Genomic DNA, 11,603 nt, shown 5'->3' on the forward strand with positions numbered 1-11,603 from the left:
CCCTGTTCGTGCACCTGGGGAGGAGAGGAGCCAGACTTGGGTGCAGTGGTAGGTCAAGGGCTCAGTCCACAACTGGAGAAAGTGATTCCCTCCCTGGAGGGCTGCATGATAGCACGGAACCTGCCTGCGTCTGCCACCCCTGGGCGCAGTGGCCAGGCCAAGGGCTCAGTCTGCAAGAGGAAAAGCCTGCCGTTTCCCTGGAGTACTATGGGAAAAGACAAAGCCTCCCTGCATCCACCACCCCCGGGGGGCTCGAGGTGACTAGGGCAGCAGCTCTCAGTCCACAGTAGGAGAAGGCTGTCCTCCCTGAAGTGCCGCGGCAAAGACAAAACCAGCCAGGACCACCTATTGCTGCCCTGAGAGGTGCTTCCCCAGCACCAGAGTACATGGAGCAGGACTTTGAATCCTAGCCAAGCACAGGGTCAGGGGTGTTGGTAGAGCGAGAAGGACCGTCCCATCTGCACTCGATGCACAGTGAGGACAACTCAAACTGAGTCCACTGGTCTGGCTCTGTGGAGAAGAGACTGGGGGAACACCATTCCCATCAACACCACCACCACCACCACAGCAGGGCCTCAGGGATCACTCCCGGGGCCCATAGTGGAGGTGGGTCCAGAAAATGCCAAACCACACCCCTTTGCACTGGGTACCTGTGTATCCACCAGAGCGGCACAGACCCTGTGGACAGCTACTACCCATAAGTGCTGAAGCATTGGTGGATTAACTCTAGGTCAATTCTGGATATAAAGATATATTCTCACTCCCCCCTTTTCTCCTCATCTCTTCCCTCCCCTAGGCTGGGTACTCTGGTTATTGGTCTGTCTAAACAGGCATATTGAATCCATTGTTTTGATACATGTTCTACACCTCCATCTTTACACTCCTTTCTCTCTGGAATAATCAAGCCATATAGTTTCTCTGTCTGGGTAACTTTATCTTTGTTTCATTTTTCCCACCTCCTTTATTTTCCTTTCTCTCTCTCTAGATTAAGCCTTTTAGTCTCTCTGCCTCATCAACGTTTATTTCCACCATCCCCCACTCCTGTCATTTCTTTGTATGTGCTCTTCCATCAGCACCGCCTCCACCCTCTTGTTTACTTGTAGTCGGTGTTTTTGGGTTTTTTGTTTTTAATCTTCAGGTTTTTGTTTTCATTCGTTTGTTTGTGTTATTTGTTTGCGTGTTTGCATGTTTGTCTCCTGTTTGTCTGTTTTCCTTTACAGGGCTACTCCAAGGAACAAATCAAAGCACACCTGGTGGAGGGTACAAAATAGTACTATGAGTAGGCTAATAAAATAACCAAAGTCACAACAACAGAGAACAAGTAACAATCCCCAAAAAAACACCTCCTGAAGGGCCAGGCCCTGGACAGTGTATGACACCCCTTTAATATAGCAGTGCGCAAGGTGCAGAGCACACAAGCTTTTAAAATGCATAAGGGACAGAAAACTAGCCAAAATGATGAAATGGAAGAATTCTATTCAAAAGAAACTTTAGGAAGTAGTGACAGCTAATGAGTTGATCAAAACCAATTTAAGCAATATAACGGAACAAGAATTTAGAATAATAGTCATGAAATTAATTGCTGGGCTTGAAAAAAGCATAGAGGACAGCAGAGAATCTATTGCTACAGAGATCAAAGGACTAAAAAATAGTCATGAGGAACTAAAAAACGCTATAAATGAGGTGCAAAATAAAATGGAGGCGGCCATAGCATGGATTGAAGAGGCAGAGGAGAGAATAGATGAATTACAAGATAAAATTGTGGAAAAAGAGGAAGCTGACAAAAAATGAGAGATAAAAAATCCAGGAGTATGAGAGGAGAATTAGAGAACTAAGTGATGCAGTCAAACGGAACAATATCCGTATCATAGGAATTCTAGAAGAAGAGAGAGAGAAAGGGGCTGAAAGTGTACTTGAATAAATCACAGCTGAGAACTTCTCCGATCTGGGGAAGGAAACAGGCATTGAAATCCAAGAGGCACAGAGAACTCCCTTCAGAGGTAACTTGAATCGATCTTCTGCATGACATATCGTAGTGAAACTGGCAAAATACAAGGATAAAGAGAGAACTCTAAAGGCAGGTAGGGATAAAAGGACCCTAACATACAAAGGTAGACACATAAGGGTAGTAGCAGACCTATATACTGAAACTTGGCAGGCCAGAAAGGAGTGTCAGGAAATCTTCAATGTGATGAACAGAAAAAAAATATGCAGCCAAGAATCCTTTATCCAGCAAGTCTGTCATTCAGAATAGAAGGAGAGAGAAAGGTTTTCCCAAACAAACAAAAACTTAAGGAATTCATCACCACTAAACCAGCCCTACAAGAGATCCTAAGGGTGACTCTGTGAGTGAAATTTGCAAGGACCACAAAGTACCAGAGACACCACTAGAAGCATGAAACCTACAGACATCACAATGACTCTAAACCCTATCTTTCTATAATAACACTGAAGGCAAATGGACTAAATGCTCCAACCAAAAGACACAGGGTATCAGAATGGATAAAAAAACAAGACCCAACTATTTGCTGTCTACAAGAGACTCATTTTAGACCTGAGGACACCTTCAGATTGAAAGTGAGGGGATGGAGAACTATCTATCATGCTACTGGAAGTCAAAAGAAAGCTGGAATAGTCATACTTATATCAGACAAACTAGACTTTAAATTAAAGGCTGTAACAAGAGATGAAGAAGGGCATTATATCATAATTACAGGGTCTATCCATCAGGAAGAGCTAACAATTATAAAGGTCTATGTGCCGAATACGGGAGCCCCCCAACATATAACATAATTAATCATAAACATAAGCAACCTTATTGATAGGAGTGTGGTAATTGCAGGAGACTTTAACAATCCACTTACAACAATGGATAGATCATCTAGACACAGGACAATAAAGAAACAAGGACCCTGAATGATACATTGGATCAGATGGACTTGACAGATATATTTAGAACTCTGCATCCCAAAGCAACAGAATGTACTTTCTTCTTGAGTGCACATGGAACATTCTCCAAGAAAGAGCACATACTGGGTCACAAAACAGCCCTTCTAAGTATAAAAGAATTGAGATCATACCATGCACACTTTCAGACCACAATGCTATGAAACTTAAAATCAACCACAGGAAAAAGTCTGGAAAGCCTCCAAAAGCATGGAGATTAAACAACACCCTACTAAAGAATGAATGGGTCAACCAGGCAATTAGAGAAGAAATTTAAAAATATATGGAAACAAATGAAAATGAAAATACAACAATCCAAATGCTTTGGGATACAGCAAAGGCAGTCCTCAGAGGAAAATACATTGCCATCCAGGCCTATCTCAAGAAACAAGAAAAATCCCAAATATAAAATCTAACTACACACCTAAAGGAAATAGAAGCAGAACAGCAAAGACACCCCAAACCCAGCAGAAGAAGAGAAATAAGATCAGAGCAGAAATAAACAATATAGAATCTAAAAAAAACTGTAGAGCAGATCAATGAAACCAAGAGTTGGTTTTTTGAAAACATAAAATTGATAAACCTCTAGCCAGGCTTCTCAAAAAGAAAAGGAAAAGAACCCAAATAGATAAAATCATGAATGAAAATGAAATTATTACAACCAATCCCTCATAAATATAAGCAATTATCAGGGAATACTATGAAAAATTATACGCCAACAAAATGGACAACCTGGAAAAAATGGACAAATTCCAAAGCAGCCACACACTCCCAAAACTCAAATAGGAAGATACAGAAAATTTGAACCGACCCATAACCAGTGAAGAAATTGAGTCCGTTATCAAAAATCTCTCAACAAATGAGAGTCCAGGACCAAATGGCTTCCCTGGGGAACTCTACCAGATGTGTAAAGCAGAGATAATACCTATCCTTCTCAAGCTATTCCAAAAAATAGAAAGGGAAGGAAAACTTCCAGACTCATTCTATGAAGCCAGTATTACTTTGATTCCCAAACCAGACAGAGACCCAGAAACAAAAGAGAACTATAGGCCAATATATCTGATGAACATGGATGCAAAAATTCTCAACAAGATACTAGCAAATCAATCAACAGCATGATCAAGTGGGATTCATTCCTGAGCTGCAGGGCTGGTTCAACAATCGCAAATCAATCGATGTGATACATCACATTAATAAAAGAAAAGATAAGAACCATATGATCCTGTCAATCGATGCAGAAAAAGCATTTGACAAAATTCAGCATCCTTTCTTAATAAAAACCCTCAAGAAAGTTGGATGGAAGGAACATACTTAAACATCATAAAAGCCATTTATGAAAAGCCCACATCTAATATCATCCTCAATGAGGAAAAACTGAGAGCTTTCCCCTGAGATCAGGAACAAAACAGGGATGTCCACTCTCATCACTGATGTTTAACATAGGGTTGGAAGTTCTAGTATCAGCCATCAGACAACAAAAGGAAATGAAAGGCATCAAAATTGGCAAAGATGAAGTTTTCACTTTTTGCAGATGACCTGATATTATACATGGAAAATCCGACAGACTCCACCAAAAGTCTGCTAGAACTGATACATGAATTCAGCAAAGTTGCAGGATTCAAAATCAATGTACAGAAATCAGTTGCATTCTTACACACTAATAATGAAGCAACAGAAAGACAAAGAAACTGATCCCATTCACAATTGCACCAAGAAGCATAAAAATACCTAGGAATAAATCTAACCAAAGATTTACAAGATCTGTATGCTGAAAACTATAGAAAGATTATGAAGGAAATTGAAGATATAAAGAAATGGAAAAACGTTCTATGCTCATGGGTTGGAAGAATAAATATTGTTAAAATGTCAATACTACCCAAAGCTATCTACACATTCAATGCAATCCCAATCAAAATTGCACCAGCATTCTTCTCAAAGCTAAAACAAGCAATCCTAAAATTCATATGGAACCACAAAAGGCCCCGAACAGCCAAAGTAATTTTGAAGAAGACCAAAGCAGGAGGCATCACAATCCCAGACTTTAGCCTCTACTACAAAGCTGTAATCGTCAAGACAGCATGGTATTGGCACGAAAACAGACACAGAGACCAATGGAATAGAATAGAAACCCCAGAACTAGACCCACAAAAGTCTGGCCAACTAATCTTTGAGAAAGCAGGAAAGAACATCCAATGGAAAAAATCTCTTTAACAAATGATGGTGGGAAAACTGGACAGCAACATGCAGAAGAATGAAACTAGACCACTTTCTCACACCATTCACAAAAATAAACTCAAAATGGATAAAGGACCTGAATGTGAGACAGGAAACCATTCAAAACCCTAGAGGAGAAAGCAGGAAAAGACCTCTCTGACCTCAGCCACAGCAATTTCTTACTTGACACATCCCCAAAGGCAAGGGAATTAAAAGCAAAAATGAACTATTGGGACCTCATGAAGATAAAAAGCTTCTGCACAGCAAAGGAAACAACCAACAAAACTAAAAGGCAACCAACGGAATGGGAAAAGATATTTGCAAACGACATACCAGGCAAAGGGCTAGTATGCAAAATCTATAAAGAGCTCACCAAACTGCACACCAAAAAACAAATAACCCAGTGAAGAAATGGGCAGAAAACATGAATAGACACTTCTCTAAAGAAGACATCCGGATGGCCAACAGGCACATGAAAAGATGCTCAACGTCGCTGCTTATCAGGGAAATACAAATCAAAACCACACTCAGATATCACCTCACGCCAGTCAGAGTGGCCAAAATGAACAAATCAGGAGACTATAGATGCTGGCGAGGATGTGGAGAAACGGGAACCCTCTTGCACTGTTGGTGGGAATGCAAATTGGTGTAGCCACTCTGGAAAACAGTGTGGAGGTTCCTCAGAAAATTAAAAATAGACCTACCCTATGACCCAGCAATAGCACTGCTAGGAATTTACCCAAGGGATACAGGAGTACTGATGCATAGGGGCACTTGTACCCCAATGTTTATAGCAGCACTCTCAACAATAGCCAAATTATGGAAAGAACCTAAATGTCCATCAACTGATGAATGGATAAAGAAATTGTGGTTTATATACACAATGGAGTACTACGTGGCAATGAGAAAGAATGAAATATGGCCCTTTGTAGCAACATGGATGGAACTGGAGAGTGTTATGCTAAGTGAAATAAGCCATACAGAGAAAGACAGATACCATATGGTTTCACTCTTATGTGGATCCTGAGAAACTTAACAGAAACCCATGGGAGAGGGGAAGGGAAAAAAAAAGAGGTTAGAGTGGAAGAGAGCCAAAGCATAAGAGACTCTTAAAAATTGAGAACAAACTGAGGGTTGATGGGAGGCAGGAGGGAGGTGTGGGTGGGTGATGGGTATTGAGGAGGGCACCTTTTGGGATGAGCACTGCATGTTGTATGGAAACCAATTTCACAATAAATTTCATATATTAAAAATAAATGAATAAATATCTTACAATATTAAAAAACAGAACAAAATTAATGCACAGAAATCCGTTGCATTCTTGTACACTAATAATGAAGCAACAGAAAGACAAATAAAGAAACGGATCCTATTCACAATTGTACCAAGAATCATAAAATACCTAGGAATAGCCTAGGAATAAACCTAACCAAAGATGTAAAAGATCTGTATGCTGAAAACTATAGAAAGCTTATGAAGGAAATTGAAGAAGATACAAAGAAATGGAAAAACATTCCATGCTCATGGATTAGAAGAATAAATATTGTCAAAATGTCAATACTACCCAAAGCAATCTGCACATTTAATGCAATCCCAATCAAAATTGCACCAGCATTCTTCTCAAAGCTAGAACAAGCAATCCTAAAATTTGTATGGAACCACAAAAGACACCGAATAGCCAAAGTAATATTGAAGAAGATAACCAAAGCAGGAGGCATGACAATCCCAGACTTTAGCCTCTACTACAAAGCTGTAATCGTCAAGACAGCATGGTATTGGCACGAAAACAGACACATAGACCAATGGAATAGACTAGAGAACCCAAAACTGGACCCACAAATGTAGGGCAAACTAATCTTTGACAAAGCAGGAAAGAATATCCAATGGAAAAAAGACAGTCTCTTTAACAAATGGTGCTGGGAGAACTGGACAGCAACATGCAGAAGAATGAAACTAGACCACTTTCTTACACCATTCACAAAAATAAACTCAAAATGGATGAAGGCCCTGAATGTGAGACAGGAAACAATTCAAAACCCTAGAGGAGAAAGCAGGAAAAGACCTCTCTGACCTCAGCCACAGCAATTTCTTACTTGACACATCTCCAAAGGTAAGGGAAATTAAAAGCAAAAATGAACTATTGGGACCTCATGAAGATAAAAAGCTTCTGCACTGCAAAGGAAACCATCAACAAAACTAAAAGGCAACTGACAGAATGGGAAAAGATATTTGCAAATGACATATTGGACAAAGGGCTAGTATCCAAAATCTATAGAGAACTCACCAAACTCCACACCCAAAAAAACAAATAATTCAGTGAAGAAATGGGCAGAAAACATGAATAGACACTTCTCTAAAGAAGACATCCAGATGGCCAATAGGCACATGAAAAGATGCTCAATGTTGCTCCTCATCAGGGAAATACAAATAAAAACCGGACTCAGATCTCACCTTATACCAGTCAGGGTGGCTAAAATAAACAAATCAGGAGACTATAGATGCTGGAGAGGATATGGAGAAACAGGAACCCTCTTGCACTGTTGGTGGGAATGCAAACTGGTGCAGTCGCTCTGGAAAACAGTGTGGAGGTTCCTCAAAGAATTAAAAATAGATCTACCCTATGACCCAGAAATAGCACTGCTAGGAATTTACCCAAGGGATACAGGAGTACTGATGCATAGGGGCACTTGTACCCCAATGTTTATAGTAGCACTTTCAACAATAGCCAAATTATGGAAAGAGCCTAAATGTCCAACAACTGATGAATGGATAAAGAAGTTGTGGTTTATGTATACAATGGAATACTACTTGGCAATGAGAAAGAATGAAATCTGACCATTTGTAGCAACTTGGATGGAACTGGAGAGTGTTATGCTAAGTGAAATAAGTCTTACAGAGAAAGACAGATACCATATGTTTTCACTCTTATGTGGATCCTGAGAAACTTAACAGAAGGCCATGGGGGAGGGGAAAGAAAAAAAAAGAGAGGGAGGGAGCCAAACCATAAGAGACTCTTAAAAACTGAGAACAAACTGAGGGTTGATGGGGAGTGGGAGGGAGGGGAGGGTGGGTGATGGGCATTGACGAAGGCACCTGTTGGGATGAGCACTGGGTGTTGTATGGAAACCAATTTGACAATAACTTTCATACTAAAAAAATTTTAAAAAATACACATTTTGGTAAATTTAGAATTTTCCCTTAGTATCTTAATAAACCAATATATTGTCAACACCACAGTCATTTGAAAATAAAACACACCCCATAACATAAAAAAAGAGAGATAAAAAATATATATAAAGAAAGAACCAGAGAAGAACTCAGTAACTAAAACTAAAAAAAAAAAAAAAAAAAAAAAAAATACACTAGAGGGAATCAAGAGCAGATTGGATGGACAGAAGAACAAATCAGTGATCTGGAAGACAGGGTAATGGAAAGCAACCAAGCTGAACAGCAAAAAGTAAAAAGAGTAATAAAAACTGATAATAGGTTAAGAAAACTCAGCAATATCATCAAACACAGTAACATTTGCGTTATAGGAATCCCAGAAGAAGAAGACAGAGAGAAAGCAACAGAAAGCATATTTAAAGAAATAATAGCTGAAACTTCCATAATCTGGGGAAAGAGACATCCAGGTTCAGGAATCACAGAGAGCTCCAAACAAGATGAATCCAGTAAGTCCACACCAAGACACATAATAATCAAAATGGCAGAAGTGGTGATAAAGAGAACATTTTAAAGAGCAGGAAGAGAAAACAGGTACATACAAAGGAGCCCCCATAAAGTTATCAGATGATTTTTCAGCAGAAAATTTGCAGGCCAAAGGGAGTAGCATGATATATTCAAAGTGTTGAAATGTAAAAATCTACTACCAAGAATACTCCACACAGGAAGATGATCATTCAGAATTGAAGCAGAAATAGAGTCCCAAACAAAAAAAGTTAAAGGAGTTTATCACTACTAAGCCAACCCTGTAATAAATGTTAGGGGGAATTCTTTAAGTGTAAAAAGAATAAAATGCCATAAGGAGAAGGACATTATGAAAGGATAAAAATTCGCTGGTAAAAGCAAACATATAACAAAGGAAGTAGATTAATCACTTCTAAGTCATTCATGGAGGTTAAAACACAAATGTAGTAAAATCAATTATCTATAAAAAATAGTCAAGGGGTATGCCAATAAAAAAGTAAAAAGTGACATTATATACCTAAAATATGAGGGGTAAAATTTAGAGATTTTATTAATTTTTCGATAGAGAGAGAGGGGGAGAGAAGGAAGGGGGGGTGGGGAGGAGACGGGCAGAAGGAAACAGAAATCTCAACCAGGCTCCAGGCTCAGCGTGGAGCCCAATGTGGAGCTCAATTCCATGACCCTGGGATCATGACCTGAGCCAAAATCAAGAGTAGGACAACCACCAACTGAGCCACCCAGGCACCCCAAATTTAGAGCCTTGAGAATATGCTTCAGCTTAAGCAACCATCAACTTAATGTGAACTGCTATACACATAAGATGTTATGTATGAACCTGATCGTAACCATGAATTAAAAATCTATAATAGATACATAAAAAATAAAGAGAAAGAAAACCAAGCATAACACTAAAGATAGCCATTAAACCACAAGGGAAGAGAGCAAAAGAGGAAGAGAGAACTACAAAAGCAACCATCAACAACTAGCAAATGGCAGTAAGTACATACATATCAATAATGATTTTAAATGTAAATTAACTAAATGCTCCATTCAAAAGATATAGAATGATGGAATGGATGAAAAACCAGAACCCATCTATATGGTGTGTTCAAGAGACTCACTACAGACCTAAAGAGACATACAGACTACTAGGGAAGGGATGGAAGTAGAAAAAAAAAGCTGGGGTACCAATCCTTAGATGAAATACACTTTAAAACAAAGACTGTAATGAGAAACGAAGAAGGGCACTACATAATGATAAAGGGATCAATCCAACAAGAAGATAAAACAATGATAAATATCTATGCACTCAACATAGGAACACCTAAGTACAAAAAGAAAAAATTAACATATAAAGAGAGCAACTGACAGTAATACAATAATAGTAGGGGATTTTAACACCTCAGAGCAACTGATAGATCATCCAGAAAGTCAACAAGAAAAGTGGTTTTGAATGACACACTAGACCAGATAGACCTAAGAGATACAGAACATTCCATCCAAAAACAGAATACACATTCTTTGCAAGTGCACATGGAACATTCTCCAGGATAGATCACATTAGGCCTCAAAACAAGTCTCAATAAATTCAAGAAGATTAAAATCATATCATGCATCTTTCTTGACCACAAAAATACAAAACTAGAAATCAATTAAAGGAGAAAAGTCAGACTAAAAAATTGTGGTGGCCAAACAACACACTACTAAACAACCAATGTGGCAACCAAGAAACCACAGAGAAAATTTAAAAAAATACATGGAGACAAATGAAAATGAATACACAACAGCCCAAAATCTTTGGGATGCAGCAAAAACAGTACTAAGATGGAAGTTTATAGACAAAGAGGCCTACCTCAAGAAATAAGAAAAATCTCAAATTAACAACCTAAACTTACATCTAAAAAGAAGTAGAAAAAGAACTAAGCTCAAACTAACTAAAAGAAGAAAATAATATCAGACAGAGCATAAATAAATGAAATAGAGACCAAAATAATGGGCGGGGGGGGGGGGGGGAGAATCAATGAAACCAAGAGCTGGTTCTTTAAGATAAAAAAAAATTGATAAACTTTCAGCCAGATTAATCAAGAAAAGGAGAGGACACAAATAAATAAAATCAGAAACAAAAAAGTGGCAGTAACTGATACCACAGAAATACAAAGGATTACAAGAGAATGTTATGAAAAATAATATGTCAACAAAGTGGACAACTGGAAGAAATGGATAAATTTCTAGAAACACACAATCTTCCAAAACTGCATCAGGAATAGAGTATCTGAACAAAGTGATTACTCATAATGAAATTATATCAGTAATCAAAAACCTCCCAACAAACAAGAGTCCAAGACCAGATGTATTCACAGGTGAATTCTACAAAATATTTAAAGAAGAGTTATTACATATTCTTTGCAAACTACTGCAAGAGAGAGAGAGACAGAGGGAGAGAAAGGAAAGCTTCTGAATTTATTCTACAAGGCCAGCATTACACTGATACCAAAACCAAAGACATTAAAGACAAAACAAAACCAAAACCACAGGCCAATATACCCAATGAACATAAATGCAAAATCCTCAACAAAATAATAGCAAACTAAATTCAATGATATTTGCCATGATCAAGAGGGATTTATTCCAGGGTTCCAAGTATGGTTCAATATTCAGAAATCAATGAATGTGATACATCATATTTCCAAGCGCAAGAATAAAAACCATAAAATCATCTCAATAGATGCAAGGAAAGCATTTGACAGAATCCAACA

The sequence above is a fragment of the Acinonyx jubatus genome, chromosome B2, assembly GCF_027475565.1.
Source record: "Acinonyx jubatus isolate Ajub_Pintada_27869175 chromosome B2, VMU_Ajub_asm_v1.0, whole genome shotgun sequence".
Classification (NCBI taxonomy): domain Eukaryota; kingdom Metazoa; phylum Chordata; class Mammalia; order Carnivora; family Felidae; genus Acinonyx; species Acinonyx jubatus.